Below are 17,179 nucleotides of genomic sequence, written 5' to 3'. Positions count from 1 at the left end.
CACAATTATTTTCAAATGTAAATTGGTAGGGATTATGTACCAATGTGTAAGTCATATCGACCGGTTTGGAAAAGTTTCCGAATTCCAGCAGGAATCGCTAATTCCAGCATCACTTGCTTCGTCGAGTCACTTGCGAACAATTTAGCAAATGTAATGATACTTTGAAATTCTGGTACACGCAGTGGAGAACTTGCTAATTTGTCAAATCACTTTCATAACAATTTAGCTGGGATGTCATTGTACCTGAAGCTTACACAACATCCAATGCTTTCTTCCTTATCCCATTGGTTTTCTTTTTCCTCGCTAAAGTTTCTCTTATACACCGAATATATTTTTGCTCCTCAACATTTCTCCTCCTAGTTATTTATTATCTGTACCCTTCAGCACCCTCAGCTTGCTAACGTCATTGGCTTCTCACATTCTCTGTCAATTTCACATTCTCCTTCACAAACTCTCTTGTCAAATGTTCCACCTGCTCCAATTATCACTGTCTTCCATCGCTCTTTCAGTGCCTGGAAGTGACTCACAACAATTCCAAATTATTCTCTGTTATCATTCGCTGTCATGCATTTTCTACGTTCCCACGGTATAGATATTAGTTGGCCTGTGCGTAACAAAACCTCTGCGATGACACCCTTCTGCCTTTTTGCACCCTTCTTAATCACTCTGTTGCTCTTGACAGCTTTGATCACACCATCTAAGTCAAGAGGCATGAATGTCTACTTGTCAAACGACCCAGACAGAACAATGACATCCTTACATAAAGCAGCACAACAGAATATGTAAACATAGTAGTCTGTAAACAATATGATAAACAAAAAGTTCGATAAATATACATGTATGTGTATATATATATATATATATATATATATATTCACACACACATATATATACATACACATATACATATATACACATATACACACACACATATACATACATATATATACATACATACACACATATATATATATACATACATACATATATACATACATACATATACACGCGCACGCACACACTTCCTAGATCCCACTCATCTGGTCATCATTCATTGTACATTTTTAGCCTAAAACAATTTCTATCATAACTTTATGACTGCTCAAAAAATATTTTACAAAGATAACTTAGCACACTCCACTCCTGCTGCAGAATCCAATTAGCAGATCCATGGAAACCAGTCAGGGTTATGGTACTGCATACCTGAATTTCTGATGTACTTCCCATACCCATGAGGTATCACATCAAACCTGACTCATAAGTACCTTCATATATATTTTGAATTGATTATTTTTCTTTCTCTCCATGGGCAGCACTAGGAGCACCTAGGAGCAGACTGCTTGCTTCACTCATCTTAATCATTAAGACATAGCTTCTTGATAATATGACATAAACGAACAGGATTAAGTCAGAATGTTGCCTAACGAGTTACTTTCTGTTTGAGAGACACAAAATGGTGGAGTAACTCAGCCGGTCAGGCACTATCCCTGGAGAAAATGGGAAGGTGACATTTTAGGTCAGGACCGTTCCTGACCTGAAATGTCACCTATCCATTTTCTCCAGAGATGGTACTGAATGACGTGTTCATTTTTACCATGAAGAAGAGTGTGTAAGATGGAGAGTTTGAGGAGGGGTACAGTAATATTCTCAAATGTGTTGGAATCAGGAAGAAGGAAGGTTAAAGATATTGCACACAAAGTCTGAAGTCTGAAGAAGGGACCCAACCCAAAACGTCATCCATCATTTTTCTCTGGAGATGCTGCGTGACCCGCTGAGTTAATCCAGCACTTTGTGTCTCTCTTTGGCACACACTAAGGTTTATAAATGCATAGGCTGTGAGTAAATCTGTTCCAGGATGCTTGGGGAGATGACTGGAGATTTCTGGGGCTCTGATAGAGATGTTTGCATCTTTGTTAGCCTCAGGTAAAATGTAGAAAAGTAAATATTGTTCCCTTAGTAAAGGGATTGGAAACTACTGGCTAATGAGTCTTATATCAGTAGTAGGGATATTGTTGGAGAAGATTTCTGGAGGGACAGCATTTATATTCACTTGAAAGGACAGGGACCTATTAGGGGTTTTGTGCAGGGAATATCCTGTTGGCAAACAGGATCCAAAATTATATTAGTGATAGGAGGTACAGTAGTTTAGTTTAGTTTAGCTTAGCTTAGTTTGTTTTAGCTTATTTTACATTAGCTTAGTTTAGTATAGCTTGGTTTAGTTCAGTTTATGTCAGTTTAGTATTATCATGTCGGTATCTAGTCAGAGGAAAGACTAGACATGATTACAATCAAGCCGTTCACAGTGTACAGATACTGGATAAAAAGGAATAATGTTTAGTGCAAGATAAAGTCCAGAAAGGTCCAATTAAAGATAGTTCTATGAGGTAGATGGGAGGTCAGGACCACTCTAGCTGGTGACTGGACGGTTCAGTTCCTTGAATCTGGAGGTGTACATTTTCAATTTTTTGTACCATTTTCCTAATGGGAGAGGGAACAAGAGGGAGTGACTGGAGTGAGGCTGGTCCTTGGTTATGAACTGGTCTTGCCGAGGCAGCATGAAGTGTAGATGGAGTTCATGGAAGGGAGGCTGGCTTGTGTGATGGTCTGGTGGAGGGGAGTTTCTCGGATTGGATGTTGGCAATCAATGGTGTACACAGGGATTGGTGCTGGGATCTCTGTTATACATATAAATGACTTGGATATAGTTGATCTGAGTAATATGTTTGTAGAGGCACAGAAACTGGTTGAGTCGTAGACACCAAAGAAAATTGTTTAAGGATACAGTGGGAAATTAATCAGCCAGAAAATTCGATGAAATGGTTATAGATGGAATGAGACAAATGTATTTGAAATGCCAAATACTGGTATTTGCCATAAACTGTAAATGGCCGGCATGTCAGGAGTGTTTATGTGCAGAGAGACCTCGAGGTACGAGTTCATAGTTCCCTGAAAACAGCAACACATAGATAGGGAAGTCAAGAAGGCATTGGACATGTTTGCTTTCATAGGTCTAGCCATTAAGTAAAAGAGTTTGGGATGGTATGTGGAACAAACTTTGGTTAGGCCACATTTGGAGTATTGCTTACAGCTCCGGTTGCCACAATAGAGGAAGGAGGCACAGTAGCAGCATCAGACTGAGTGTAGTAGATATTCGCCAGGATGTTGCCTGGAATGGCAAGCAAGGAAAGAATAGTCATTTTTTTCTGAAGATAGATAAAAAGTGCTGGAGTAAATCAGCGGGTCGGGCAGCATCTCTGGAGAAAAGGAATAGTGGTTGGAACTCTTCTTCGGACTGGACTGTTTTTTCTAACTGGTGCATAGAAGGTTTAGGGATGATCTTACAGAGATTTACAAGAATAAGGGGGGCATAAATAGGGTAGATAGCCAGTGTCCTTATCCCAGGGTAGGTGAATCTAAGGCTGGATGATATGGGTCTCAAATGATTACATGGAACAAGCTGCCAGAGGAGATGAGAGAGCCAGGTACGATTATAATATACTTGGATAGGAAAGGCATGGGGATAAGGACGATGCCAGCAAAGGGGTTTATTATAGATAAGCATCACTTTGGGCATGACAAGTTAGGTTGAAGGGGCTTGTTTCTATGCTCGGTGACTCTATCATTATAAATTCTGAAGAAATATCCGGGTGGATTTGCAAGTCTCAATTTATTAATATTAAAAAACATTTTAAATAGTGGCGGAATAGCCAAGCTCCGATTTGCAAGTTAAAACACTATCAACCCCTCAAGTAATAGACTGGTAGAATTTTCTCCTGACTAGTGTCACACATTGTTAGCATGGCAATGAGTGAATCTTCCATTAACTATGCAGTATTGCACAGGGATTTTCAAATGAAAAAGCCCTGTGAGTGTAACTTTAATGGATTTGCTACTTATCGCTGAGAAAATGAGTCATCAGCATTATTAGTGTGCCTTAACAACACAGTAACATCATGAAAGGAATCATATCCTTGTAGAGCAACAGGAATTACATCTCTAAAAGAGCTTTATCTCTGTCATCTAAAGTCACAGGCAAATGGGCGGCACAATGCCCAGCGGTTAGCACAGCGCTATCAAATCTCAAGTGGCCCTGGGTTCAATCCCTACTTCGGGTGTTCTTTGTGTGGAGTTTGCATGCATGTGGAGTTTCCATCGGATTATCTGGTTTACTCCCACTTCCCAAAGATGTGATGGAAGATTACTTGGCCACTGTAAGTTACCCCTTAACATAGGTGAGTGGCAAAAATAATCAATGCGCTAGTGCTGATATTATTGTTGGTGTTATTGGTTTATTATTGTCACATTTACTGAGATACAGTGTGTGAGCTCTCCAGAAAAATCATATCATGCACTGGAACATCAGGTAGTGCAAAAGAGAACATAAACAGAGAGAAGGCAATGCTGGATTTAGTGTTGTCTAATGAACCAGATTTAATAAGGGAATCAAGGTAAAGGAACAGCTAGGAGGTAGTGACCATAATATGATAAGTTTTAATCTGCTATTTGAGAGGGAGAAGGTTAAATCAGAAGTGTCAGTGTTGCAGTTGAACAAAGGGGACTATGAAGGCATGAGAGAGGAGCTGGCTAAGGTCAACCAGAAAAAAGATCCTAGCAGGAATGACGGTGGAAAAGCAATGGCAGGAATTTCTGGGCATAATCCAGAAGATGCAGGATCATTTCATTCCAAAGAAGAAGGAAGATTCTAAGGGGAGTAAGAGGCAACCACAGCTGACAAGGGAAGTTAGGGACGGTATACATAGATACATAGACAATAGATACAGGAGTAGGCCATTTGGCCCTTCAAGCCAGAACCGCCATTCAATGTGATCATGGCTGATCATCCACAATCAGTACCCCATTCCTGCCTTCTCGCCATACCCCTTGCTTTCGCTAGCCCTAAGAGCTCTATCTACCTCTTCAGATTCAGATTCAGATTCAGATTCAATTTTAATTGTCATTGTCAGTGTACAGTACAGAGACAACGAAATGCATTTAGCATCTCCCTTGAAGAGCGACATAGCAAATGATTTGAATAAAAAAATAATAAGTGTCCTGGGGGGGGGGGGGGGGGGGGTGATTGGCAGTCACCGAGGTACGTTGTTGAGTAGAGTGACAGCCGCCGGAAAGAAGCTGTTCCTCAACCTGCTGGTTCGGCAACGGAGAGACCTGTAGCGCCTCCCGGATGGTAGGAGGGTAAACAGTCCATGGTTGGGGTGAGAGCAGTCCTTGGCGATGCTGAGCGCCCTCCGCAGACAGCGCTTGCTTTGGACAGACTCAATGGAGGGGAGCGTAGAACCGGTGATGCGTTGGGCAATTTTCACCACCCTCTGCAATGCCTTCCGGTCGGAGACAGAGCAGCTGCCATACCATACTGTGATGCAGTTGGTAAGGATGCTCTCGATGGTGTAGCGGTAGAAGTTCACCAGGATCTGAGGAGACAGATGGACCTTCTTCAGTCTCCTCAGGAAGAAGAGACGCTGATGAGCCTTCTTGATCAGAGTAGAGGTATTGTGGGTCCAAGAGAGGTCATCGGAGATGTTGACTCCCAGGAACCTGAAGCTAGAAACACGTTCCACCTCCGTCCAGTTAATGTGGATGGGGGTGTGCGTGCCGCCTCTGGACTTCCTGAAGTCTACAATGAGCTCCTTGGTCTTCTTGGAGTTAAGGGCCAGGTTGTTGTCAGCGCACCATGCTGCTAAGTGCTGGACCTCCTCCCTGTAGGCCAGCTCATCGTTGTTGCTGATGAGGCCAATCACCGTTGTATCATCTGCATACTTGATGATGGTGTTAGTACCATGTACAGGTGTGCAGTCATAGGTGAAGAGGGAGTAGAGGAGGGGGCTCAGCACACAGCCCTGAGGAACGCCGGTGTTCAGGGTGAGGGTTGAAGAGGTGTGCTTGTCTAACCTCACAGACTGGGGTCTGTTGGTTAGAAAGTCCAGTATCCAGTTGCAGAGGGAGGGGTCGATGCCCAGGTTACCGAGTTTGGTGATCAGTTTTGATGGAATAATGGTGTTGAATGCTGAGCTGTAATCGATGAACAGCATTCTTACATAAGTGTCTCTGTTGTCGAGGGGGGAGAGGGCGGAGTGAAGTGCCGTTGAGATGGCATCCTCCATACTCCTGTTCTTGCGGTAGGCAAACTGATAGGGATCCAGTGTTGGGGGTAGGCAGCTTTTGAGGTGTGCCAGGACCAGCCTCTCGAAGCACTTGGTGATGATGGGGGTAAGTGCAACTGGGCGGAAGTCGTTGAGGCTTGCCGCAGTGGAGTGTTTTGGCACTGGCACGATGGAGGTGGCTTTAAGGCAAGTGGGGACAACTGCTTGGGCAAGTGACAGGTTGAAGATGTCAGTCCAGACGTCTGTCAGCTGCGCAGCACAGGCCCTGAGCACGCGCCCGGGGATGCCGTCAGGGCCAGCAGCCTTACGTGCATTAGTCCTACTCAGTGCCACGTACACGTCGTAGGGGGTGAGTGTGAGGGGTTGGTGATCGGCAGGTAGCACAGCCTTGATGGCTGTCTCTAGATTGTCCCTGTCGAAGCGGCCATAGAAGTGATTAAGCTCCTCAAGGAAGGAGGCGTCGCTGGATGTGGGGGTGATGTCGGAGGGTCTGTAGTCCGTGATGGCCTGGATGCCTTGCCACATGCGTCGGGGGTCGGAGTTGTTGTTGAAGTGCTCCTCAATCCTGAGCTTATGGCAGTGCTTGGCCTTCCTGATGCCCCTCTTCAGGTTAGCCCTGGATGAACTGTAGGCTCGAGCATCGCCTGACCTGAAAGCGGTGTCCTTTTGAATGCATCCAGTGAATCGGCCTCCACTGCCATCTGAGGCAGATAATTCCACAAATTCACAACTCTGTGAAAATGTTTATCCTTATCTCAGTTCTAAATGGCCCTTATTCTTAAACTGTGGCCTCTGGTTCTGGACTCCCCCAACATCGGGAACATATTTCCAGCATCTAACACGTCCAATCCCTTAATAAATTTTATGTTTCTGTAAGATCCCCTCTCATCTTTCTGAATTCCAGTGAAAACAAGCCCAGTCGCTCCATTCTTTCATCATATGACAGTCCCACCATCCCGGGAATTAATCTTGTGAACCTACGCTGCACTCCCTCAATAGCAAGAATGTCCTTCCTCAAATTAGGAGCACCTAAACCTAAAAGAAAAGGTGTATAACATAGCAAAGAGTAACGGGAAGCCAGAGGATTGGAAAACTTTCAAAGGACATTAGAAGGTTACAAAAAGGGCAATATGGGTGAAAAGATGAAGCTCACCAAGAATATAAAGAAGGTTAGTAAAAGCTTCTTTGGGTATGTTAAGAGAAAAAGATTAGTAAAGACAAATGTGGGTCCCTTGAAGGCAGAAACAGGTGAAATTATTATGGGGAAAAGGGAAATGGCAGAAGAGTTGAACAGATACTTTGGTTCTGTCTTCACTAAGGAAGACACAAACACTCTCTCAGATGTACTAGAGGAAAGAGGATCTAGGGAGACAGAGAAACTGAAAGGCGAGAAATAGTATTGGGTAGACTGATGGGACTGAAGGCTGATAAATCCCCAGGGCCTGATGGTCAGTATCCCAGGGTACTCAAGGAGGTGGCTCTAGAAATTGTGGATGCATTTGTAAACATTTTCCAATGTTCCATAGATTCAGGATCAGTTCCTGTAGATTGGAGGATAGCTAATGTTATCCCACTTTTCAAGGAAGGAGCGAGATTGAGAAAACGTGGAATTATAGACCAGTTAGCCTGACATCAGTGGTGGGGAAGATGCGGGAGGCATTATTAAAGAAGTGATAACGGGGCATTTGGATAGCAGTAAAAAGATTGGTCCAAGTCAGCACGGATTTATGGAAATCATGCTTGAATAATCTTCCGGAATTTTTTGAGGATGTGAAAAGTAAAATGGATGAAGGAGAGCTAGTGGATGTAGTGTATCTGGACTTTCAGAAAGCCTTTGATAAGGTCCCACACAGGAGATTAGTGGGCAAAATTACAACACATGGTATTGGGGGTAGGGTATTGACATGGATACAGAACTGGTTGGCAGATAGGAAACGAAGAGTAGGAATAAACGAGCCCGTCAGAATGGCAGGCAGTGGCGAGTGGAGTGCCGCAAGGCTCGGTGCTGGGGCCTCGATTATTTACAATATGCAGTATATTAATTATTTAGATGATGGAATTAAAAGTAACACTTGCAAGTTTGCAGATGACACGAAGCTGAGTGGCATTCTGAACTGCGAAGAGGATGCTAGGAGGTTGCAGGGCGACTTGGACAGGTTGAGTGAGTGGGCAAATGCATGGCAGATGCACTATAATGTAGATAAATGTGAGGTTATCCACTTTGTTGGCAGGAACAAGGATGCAGATTGTTATCTCAATGGTGTCAGATTAGGAACAAGGGAAGTGCAACAAGACCTGGGTGTCCTTGTACACCAGTCACTGAAAGTAAACATGCAGGTACAACAGGCAGTGAAGAAAGATAATGGCATGTTGGCCTTCATAACGAGAGGATTAGAGTATAGGTCCTTCTGCAGTTGAACAGGGCCCTGGTGAGACCACATCTGGAGTATTGTGTGTATTGAGTAATGTCCCAAATGTTGGGGGAGTCCAGAACCAGGGGGAACAGTCTAAGAATAAAGGAGAGGCCATGATGAGAAAAAACATTTTCACCCAGGGAGTTGTGAATTTGTGGAATTCTCTGCCACAGAAGGCAGTGGATACATTTAAAAGAGAGTGAGATAGAACTCTTGGGGCTAGCGGAATCAAGGGGTATGGGGAGAAGGCAGGAACGGGTTGCTGATTGTAGATGATCAGCCAAGATCACCATGAATTGTGGATGATCAGCCATGAACACCTTGCAGTGCTGGCTCGAAGGGCCGAATGGCCGCCTCCTGCACCTATTTTCTATGTTTCAAATCAGTTTCTGGAATGTATTCATATTATCTGATATTATATTGTCTAATATTGTCACATAAAATGAACAGTACACTTGTGATTCCATGGGAGTAAAATCTCAAGTATATGAGTTACCTTTCACACCCGATATGAAGCAAATATCATCCTAAGGCTTACCTGAGCTCCAAAAGACCAGTTCCAATCTGATGAGTTGCATATGGAGCAAGATCGACTTATTTGGTTCTTTGGTGCCTAACCATCTTCTCCCACATGACACCATCCCCAGCCAACAATGGGCCATTATGGGCTCCATCCTTCCTGAAGTCATCTGTTGCTGGCCTGATTTGTTCTGGCTTTTTCTTTCCCCTTAGAAATGCTGCCTGACCCTTTGAGTTACTCCAGCATTTTGTGCCTACTCCCTCTATCTGCTCTGATCTGTAACTGTCTGTATGTGTAATTATTTAAACAGCCTGATGATGGCATTATGAGTGCGACTCATATAAACGTCATCAATTTCTTCTCTCAAGAGATGCTGCCTAACTTGCTGAGTTACTCCAACACTTGGTGTCTATAGAATCATAGAGTTCTACAGTGTGGAAACAGGTCCTTTGACCCAGCTTGCCCATACCGACCAACATGTCCCATCTACACTAGTCCCACTAGGGCCCGTCTTCGGTGTAAACCAGAGTGGCATGGCAGTGCAGCAGTAGAGTTGCTGCCTTACAGTGCTTGCAGCGCCAGAGACCCGGGTTCGATCCCAAATGCGGGTGCTGTCTGGATAGAATTCATACGTTTTCCCAGTGACCACGTGGGATTTCTCATAGACCCTCGGTTTCCTCCCACACTGCAAAGACATACTGGTTTGTAGGTTAATTGGCTTGGGTTTGTATACTTGGTATAAGTGTAAATTGTCCCTAGTGTGTGTAGGCTTGGGTTAATGTGCGGGGATTGCTGGTCGGTGCTAACACGTGGGCCGAAGGACCTGTTTCTGCTCCGTATCTCTAAACTAAAGTAAATCTGCAGTTCCTTCCTACACATCAATATTTTGTTTGGTGGGACCAAGGTCTTAATGATGTCCAACAAAAGTATACTTGTACACAAAAAAAACGTTCATGAATTCCCTGAAAATTTATTTTAGATCAATAGTGACATTATGGCCTGAAGGGAGCTTTTACTGGGAGCTGTTAAATTGCAATTTCTATAGCCAGGCGGAATAATTTATTGAGATGGTTCCTCGCAGAGGTGGGTTTTAAGACCACACTGTCAGGAATTCAGTAATAAACCCAATGATTTGCTATCTCTCACGTTGAGCTGCATTTACCTCTGCAGCGCACAGTTTGGAAGCTGCCCATTGCTGCATTTCACCAAATTAAACTAGAAACAGTCTTCTTAATCAGCCTCAGAGAGTAGTGATCCAGATCCAATTAGTCACAAGCATGCTCAGGATTAGAAAATGAATGGTAGAAATTGGACTTCATACTTTTTGGTGTACCACCCACTGTGTTTTCCCCTAACACCAAATTGTACATAGCTAAAGAAGTCACTAAATTGGAAGATTCGTGCTCGGTTTGAGTGCTTGAATCGAATTGTGCATTCACAAAAGACAGCAGTTGTCAGTGGTGTTAAAGAACTCTCTCCATTACAGCTTCAGTAGTTGGCAGAGTGAAGGGGAAATCAGGGACACCAAGTGCTGGAGTAACTCAGCGGGTCGGGTGGCATCTTTGGAGAACATGGATAAGTTACGTTTCCAATCGGGACTCTTCTGATCGGGTCTCACATAACACCCGTCTGAGAGAGGAGGCGAAGAACTTCTTCAAACTAAGCGTATCTTGAGGAGATTTTGCAGGGGAGCAGTCAAAATGTAGAAGTAACAGAAACAGGACCTTTGGCCCACCGGGTCCGCACCGCCCTGCTATTCTCGCACACTGACACTATCCTGCACACACTAGGGACAATTTTACCAAAGCCAGTTAACCTACAAACCTGCACGTCTTTGGAGTGCGAGAGGAAACTGGAGCACCCGGAGAAAACCCACATGGTAACAGGGAGAACATACAAACTCTGTACAGACAGGACCCATAGTCTGGATCAAACCCGGGTCTCTGGCACTGCTGCGCCACCCAGTGGGGATGGATCAGGGAGGGGAAAGCTTCAATGCAGTGGAGTCAAGTGTTGGGGTAGCCTAGTTGGACCTCCCGGCCGTGATGGTGGTACCTCCCAGACTGCTACCACGGTGATAACTGAGGGCACGTCACACCTAGTTGCCCATCCATAAAGGGGCAGCATAAGGGAATGAGTGTGGAGACTTCAATGGAGGCTGAATCAGAACACTGATGGTTCTGCCCTGATTTAACTCCTCAACCTGCAATGCCTCACACTTAACGTGATGGAAGGAATTGCTGATGCTGGTCGAGACCGTTCTTCAGACTGAGAGTCAGGGGAGAGGGAAACTCGAGGTATGCAAAGGTACATGGAACATATCAATGAAAGGTATGAAAATAACACAATAAAATGATCAAGGAAACATGGAGCCCACAATGGTCTCTGGTTGGCCGTGCAAAAGGTGATAACGAAGGGATATGAACATTGAAACTAAGCAGGACGATAGTGTAACTAGCAGGATGACTAGGGTGGGGGGGGGAGGACAGAGAGAGAGAGAGAGAGAGAGAGAGAGAGGGAATGCTGGGTTACTTGAAAGGAGAGAAATCTATATTCATACCGCTGGGTTGTAAGCTGCCCGTGAAATATGAAGTGCTGTTCCTCACTGACAGTGGATGAGGCCCAGGACAGAGAGGCCAGTCAGTATGGGAATGGGAAAGGGACTTGAAATGTTTGGCAATCAGGAAATCGTGTAGACCGAGGCGGATTGAGTGTAGGTGGCTACACTTACCCGAGTTAATCAATGGCCAAGAAAGCACGCCAACGCTTTTACTTCCTTAGAAGGCTTAGGAAGCTAAGCATGTCCCCAACAACCCCCACTAGGTTCTACAGATGTACGTAAAAAGCATTTTATCAGGATGCATCACAGCATGTTTTGGGAACAACACCCAAACACTGAAATAAATTTCAGGAGAAACAAGAGAGTTGTGGACACAGCCCACTCCATCACACAAACCAACCTCCCTTCCATTAACCTCATCTACCCTTCACGCTGCCTCAGCAAGGGCCCCAGCATAATCAAGGTTGAGTCTCACCCCGGAAACTCCCTCTTCTCCCCTCTCCCATAGGCAAGAAAGTTTGAAGATGCACACGTCCAGATTCTTCCCTGGGACAGTTTCTTCCCAGCTGTTATCAGGCAACTGAACCATCCTCTCACCAACTAGAGAGCGATCCTAACCTCCCATCTACCCCATTGAAGACACTTCTATCTTTAAACGGACTTTACTGGACTTTATCTTGCACTAAATGTTATTCCCTTTATCCTGCATCTGTACCCTGTGGATGGCTTCATTGTAATCACGTATAATCTTTTCGCAGATTGGATAGCATGCAACAAAAAGATTCTCACTGACCCTAGGTGCACATGACAATAATAAACTAAACTCTATTAGCCATTTCTCACCCTACTTGCCCAGCTGATCAAGATCCCGCTGTAATTCTTAATAACCATCTTCATTGTCAATGATGCCACCAATTTAGTGTCATCTGCAACCTTGTTAATCATGCCTTGAACATTCTCATCAAAATCGTTGATATAGATAATAAGCAGTGTATAAGAAGGAACTGCAGATGCTGGAGAATCGAAAGTACACAAAAAAGCTGGAGAAACTCAGCGGTTGCAGCAGCATCTATGGAGCGAAGGAAATAGGCAACGTTTCGGCCCGAAACGTTGCCTATTTCCTTTGCTCCATAGATGCTGCTGCACCCGCTGAGTTTCTCCAGCTTTTTTGTGTACCTTAGATAATAAGCAGAGTGGGCTCAGCTCTGATCCCTGAGGCACACATTATTCACAGGCCTCCAGTCGAAAAACAATCTTCCACCAATACCCTTTGGTTCCTATCATTCTGTATCCAGTTGACTAACTCTGCCTGGATCCCATGTGATTCAATCTTCCACAGCAGCATACCATGCGGAACTTTATCAAAGGTCTTGTTGAAGTTCATATAGACTACATCTACTTTAACCTTACTCGTTACTTCTTGAAAAAAAAAAAATCAATCAATCTCCCACACATAAAACAATTCGGGAAATCCAAAATAACAGAGAAAATTGAAATACCTAGCAAGTCGACACAGTGATGCAATGGTAGAGTTGCTGTCTCACAGTGCCAGAGACCCGGGATGGATACTGACTACAGAGGCCATCTTTATGGAGTTTGTATATGTTCCCCATGGGACCTGCATGGGTTTTCCCTCACAATCCAAAGACGTACAGGTTTGTAGGCTAATTGGCCTGGTATCATTGTAAATTATCCCTAGTGTAGGATAGTGTTGGGCAGCACGGACTCGGTGGGCCAAAGGGCCTGTTTCCACGCTGTATATCTACCCTATCCTAAGCTAAACTATAGCAGCCTATCGTGCAGTACCTTAACAAAGGTCCTGCTGATGACAACATAGACAACGTCTACGTCCCTGCCCTCATTAACCATCCTCATTACTTCCTTAAAAAAAAATCAATCAAATTCATGAGGCACAATCTTCAACACACATAAAACCATTCTGGAAATCCAAGATAGAGGAGAAAGTCAAAATACGGCAAGTCTAACAGCCTGAGTTAACTTTACATGTTAATGACTTTTCAAGAGAACAGGTCAGTTCAAATACAATATAGGGAAAGTTATTTGTAATCGTTTAATCCAATTTTGAGTTAATCTAGTTATAGAGTCATAGAGTCAGACAGCACGGAACCAGGCACTTTAACCATATAACCATATAACAATTACAGCACGGAAATAGGCCATCTCAGCCCTACAAGTCCATGCCGAACAACTTTTTTCCCTTAGTCCCACCTGCCTGCACTCATACCATAACCCTCCATTCCCTTCTCATCCATATGCCCATCCAATTTATTTTTAAATGATACCAACGAACCTGCCTCCACCACTTCCACTGTAAGCTCATTCCACACCGCTACCACTCTCGGAGTAAAGAAGTTCCCCCTCATGTTACCCCTAAACTTCTGTCCCTTAATTCTCAAGTCATGTCCTCTTGTTTGAATCTTCCCTATTCTCAAAGGGAAAAGCTGATCCACATCAACTCTGTCTATCCTTCTCATCATTTTAAAGACCTCTATCAAGTCCCCCCTTAACCTTCTGCGCTCCAGAGAATAAAGACCTAACTTATTCAACCTTTCTCTGTAACTTAGTTGTTGAAACCCAGGCAACATTCCAGTAAAACTTTGGCCCAACTCGTCTCTGCCAACCAAGGTTCCCCATCTCAGCTACTTCCATTTATTCATATTTGGCCCATATACCTCTAAACCTTTCCTACTCATGTACCTGAGCAAGTGTCTTTTAAATGTTGTTATAGAATCTGCCTCAACTACCTGCTCTGACAACTCGTTCCATATACCCATCATCCTCTGTGCGTAGAACCGAGCAATGGGAAGCTGGAATTCTGTCCCATGAGCTTGCAATGCGCTTCCCTGGAACAGTCTAGGAAGCCATGGACAGAGAAGTCAAAACAGGAGTAGGATATAGAATTAGTGATAGGTAACTGGAAGCTCATCTTATCCCAGTTGACCAAACGCAAGTGTGCTCTAAATTGCGCATTAAATTACTCCAAATGTGGGCCTAGGGTTATCTCCTCAAGACTTTGTCCTACTTTGAAGCCACCACCTTCTCCCTCAGAGACATGAGTCCCAGAATGAGTCCATACGATTTTTAAATGCTTCAGAAAAATCAAGTTGTCCGTTTGGCAAACAGGTGATTCTAACCTTCATCCAGATCCAGGAGCCTATATCGTGGCATAGAAAATGACATGGCACTAATTCTCTGAGCACTTTAGTGGCTGTAGTCCGTGCCTGCGGGACTCCCATCTCACTAAATCTAGTCTCTTTAACCTTTTAAAACAAGATGCCTATTGAGCGGTAGGTGGGCAGAATGGTTGGTGAGCAACACACGAGGAAAAATCCTCATCATTCTTTCCAGCTGTAATTTGGGTTCCGTAAGCTTCCCGAGTATCCTGTGTTCTTATCTTAGATCACTGTCGGACTCAGTATTCATGTGGGGTTTAAATATTAAATCAGCAGGGTAGTGCCTCTAATAAGTCTGAATTATTTATGTTCTCTTTACTTTTTCCATGGACTTAAGTAATAAAGTCAATAGGGAAACATATAAAATTCTTAGAGGATTGGATGGGGTAGATGCAGGAAAAATGTTGCAGATGTTGGGGGAGTTTAGAACCAGGGGTCACAGTTTAAGAATAAGCAGTGGTAAGCCATTTAGGACTGAGATGAGGAAAAACTTTTTCACCCAGAGAGTTGTGAATCCGTGGAATTCTCTGCCACAGAAGGCAGTGGAGGCCAATTCACTGAATGTTTTCAAGAGAGAGTTAAATTTAACTCTTCGGGCTAAGGGAATCAAGGTATATTAGGGACAAAAGCCGGAATGGGGTACTGATTTTGGATGATCAGCCATGATGATATTGAATGGGAGTACAGGCTCGAAGGTCCAAATGGCCCATTCCTGCACCCATGTTTCTATGTTTTCTATTAATAAATTTTATAGGTAGAGTTAAACGTACAGCCATTATTACATTATGTCTTTCACGCCTCTGTCTGGGGATAAATACCTAGCATTAGTGTTCTAGAGCTATAAAGACTTGAAATACAGAAAATGCATATAATAAAAGACTGATTTTACGATTAAATAAAGAAGGTTTTACCGTGAGCTCATAAATGATAGGAGTAGAATTAGGCTATTTGGCCCATCAAGTCTACGCCATTCAATCATGGCTAATCTATCTCTCCCTCCTAACCCCATTCTTCTGCCTTCTCCCCATAACTGACACCTGTACTAATCAAGAATCTATCTCTGCTTTAAAAAATATCCACTGACTAGTCCTTCTGTGGCAAATAATTCTACAGGTTCACCACCCTCTAACTTAAGATATTTCTCCTCATCTCCTTTCTAAAAGAACGTCCATTAATTCTGAGGCTATAGCTAGTCCAAGACTCATGGAAACATCCGCTAACCAAGCCTTTCACTATTCTGTATGTTTCAATGAGGACCCCCTCATTCATCTATAACTCCAGCGAGTACAGGCCCAGTGCCACCAAACGCTCGTCATAGGTTAACATAGAAACATAGAAATTAGGTGCAGGAGTAGGCCATTCGGCCCTTCGAGCCTGCACCGCCATTTAATATGATCATGGCTGATCATCCAACTCAGTATCCCGTACCTGCCTTTTCTCCATACCCTCTGATCCCCTTGGCCACAAGGACCACATCTAACTCCCTCTTAAATATAGCCAATGAACTGGCCTCAACTACCCTCTGTGGCAGAGAGTTCCAGAGATTCACCACTCTCTGTGTGAAAAAAGTTCTCCTCATCTCGGTTTTAAAGGATTTCCCCCTTATCCTTAAGCTGTGACCCCTTGTCCTGGACTTCCCCAACATCGGAAACAATCTTCCTGCATCTAGCCTGTCCAACCCCTTAAGAATTTTGTAAGTTTCTATAAGATCCCCTCTCAATCTCCTAAACTCTAGAGAGTATAAACCAAGTCTATCCAGTCTTTCTTCATAAGACAGTCCTGACATCCCAGGAATCAGTCTGGTGAACCTTCTCTGCACTCCCTCTATGGCAATAATGTCCTTCCTCAGATTTGGAGACCAAAACTGCACGCAATACTCCAGGTGTGGTCTCACCAAGACCCTATACAACTGCAGTAGAACCTCCCTGCTCCTATACTCAAATCCTCTTGCTATGAAAGCCAACATGCCATTCGCTTTCTTTACTGCCTGCTGCACCTGCATGCCTACCTTCAATGACTGGTGTACCATGACACCCAGGTCTCGCTGCATCTCCCCCTTTCCCAATCGGCCACCGTTTAGATAATACTCTGCTTTCCCGTTTTTGCCACCAAAATGGATAACCTCACATTTATCCACATTAAACTGCATCTGCCAAACATTTGCCCACTCACCCAGCCTATCCAAGTCACCTTGCAGTCTCCTAGCATCCTCCTCACACCTAACACTGCCCCCCAGCTTAGTGTCATCCGCAAACTTGGAGATATTGCCTTCAATTCCCTCATCCAGATCATTAATATATATTGTAAATAGCTGGGGTCCCAGTACTGAGCCTTGCGGTACCCCCACTAGTCACTGCCTGCCATTGTGAAAA

Source organism: Leucoraja erinacea, chromosome 6 (assembly GCF_028641065.1).
Source record: "Leucoraja erinacea ecotype New England chromosome 6, Leri_hhj_1, whole genome shotgun sequence".
Lineage (NCBI taxonomy): Eukaryota > Metazoa > Chordata > Chondrichthyes > Rajiformes > Rajidae > Leucoraja > Leucoraja erinaceus.
This window is presented reverse-complemented; position numbering follows the sequence as displayed.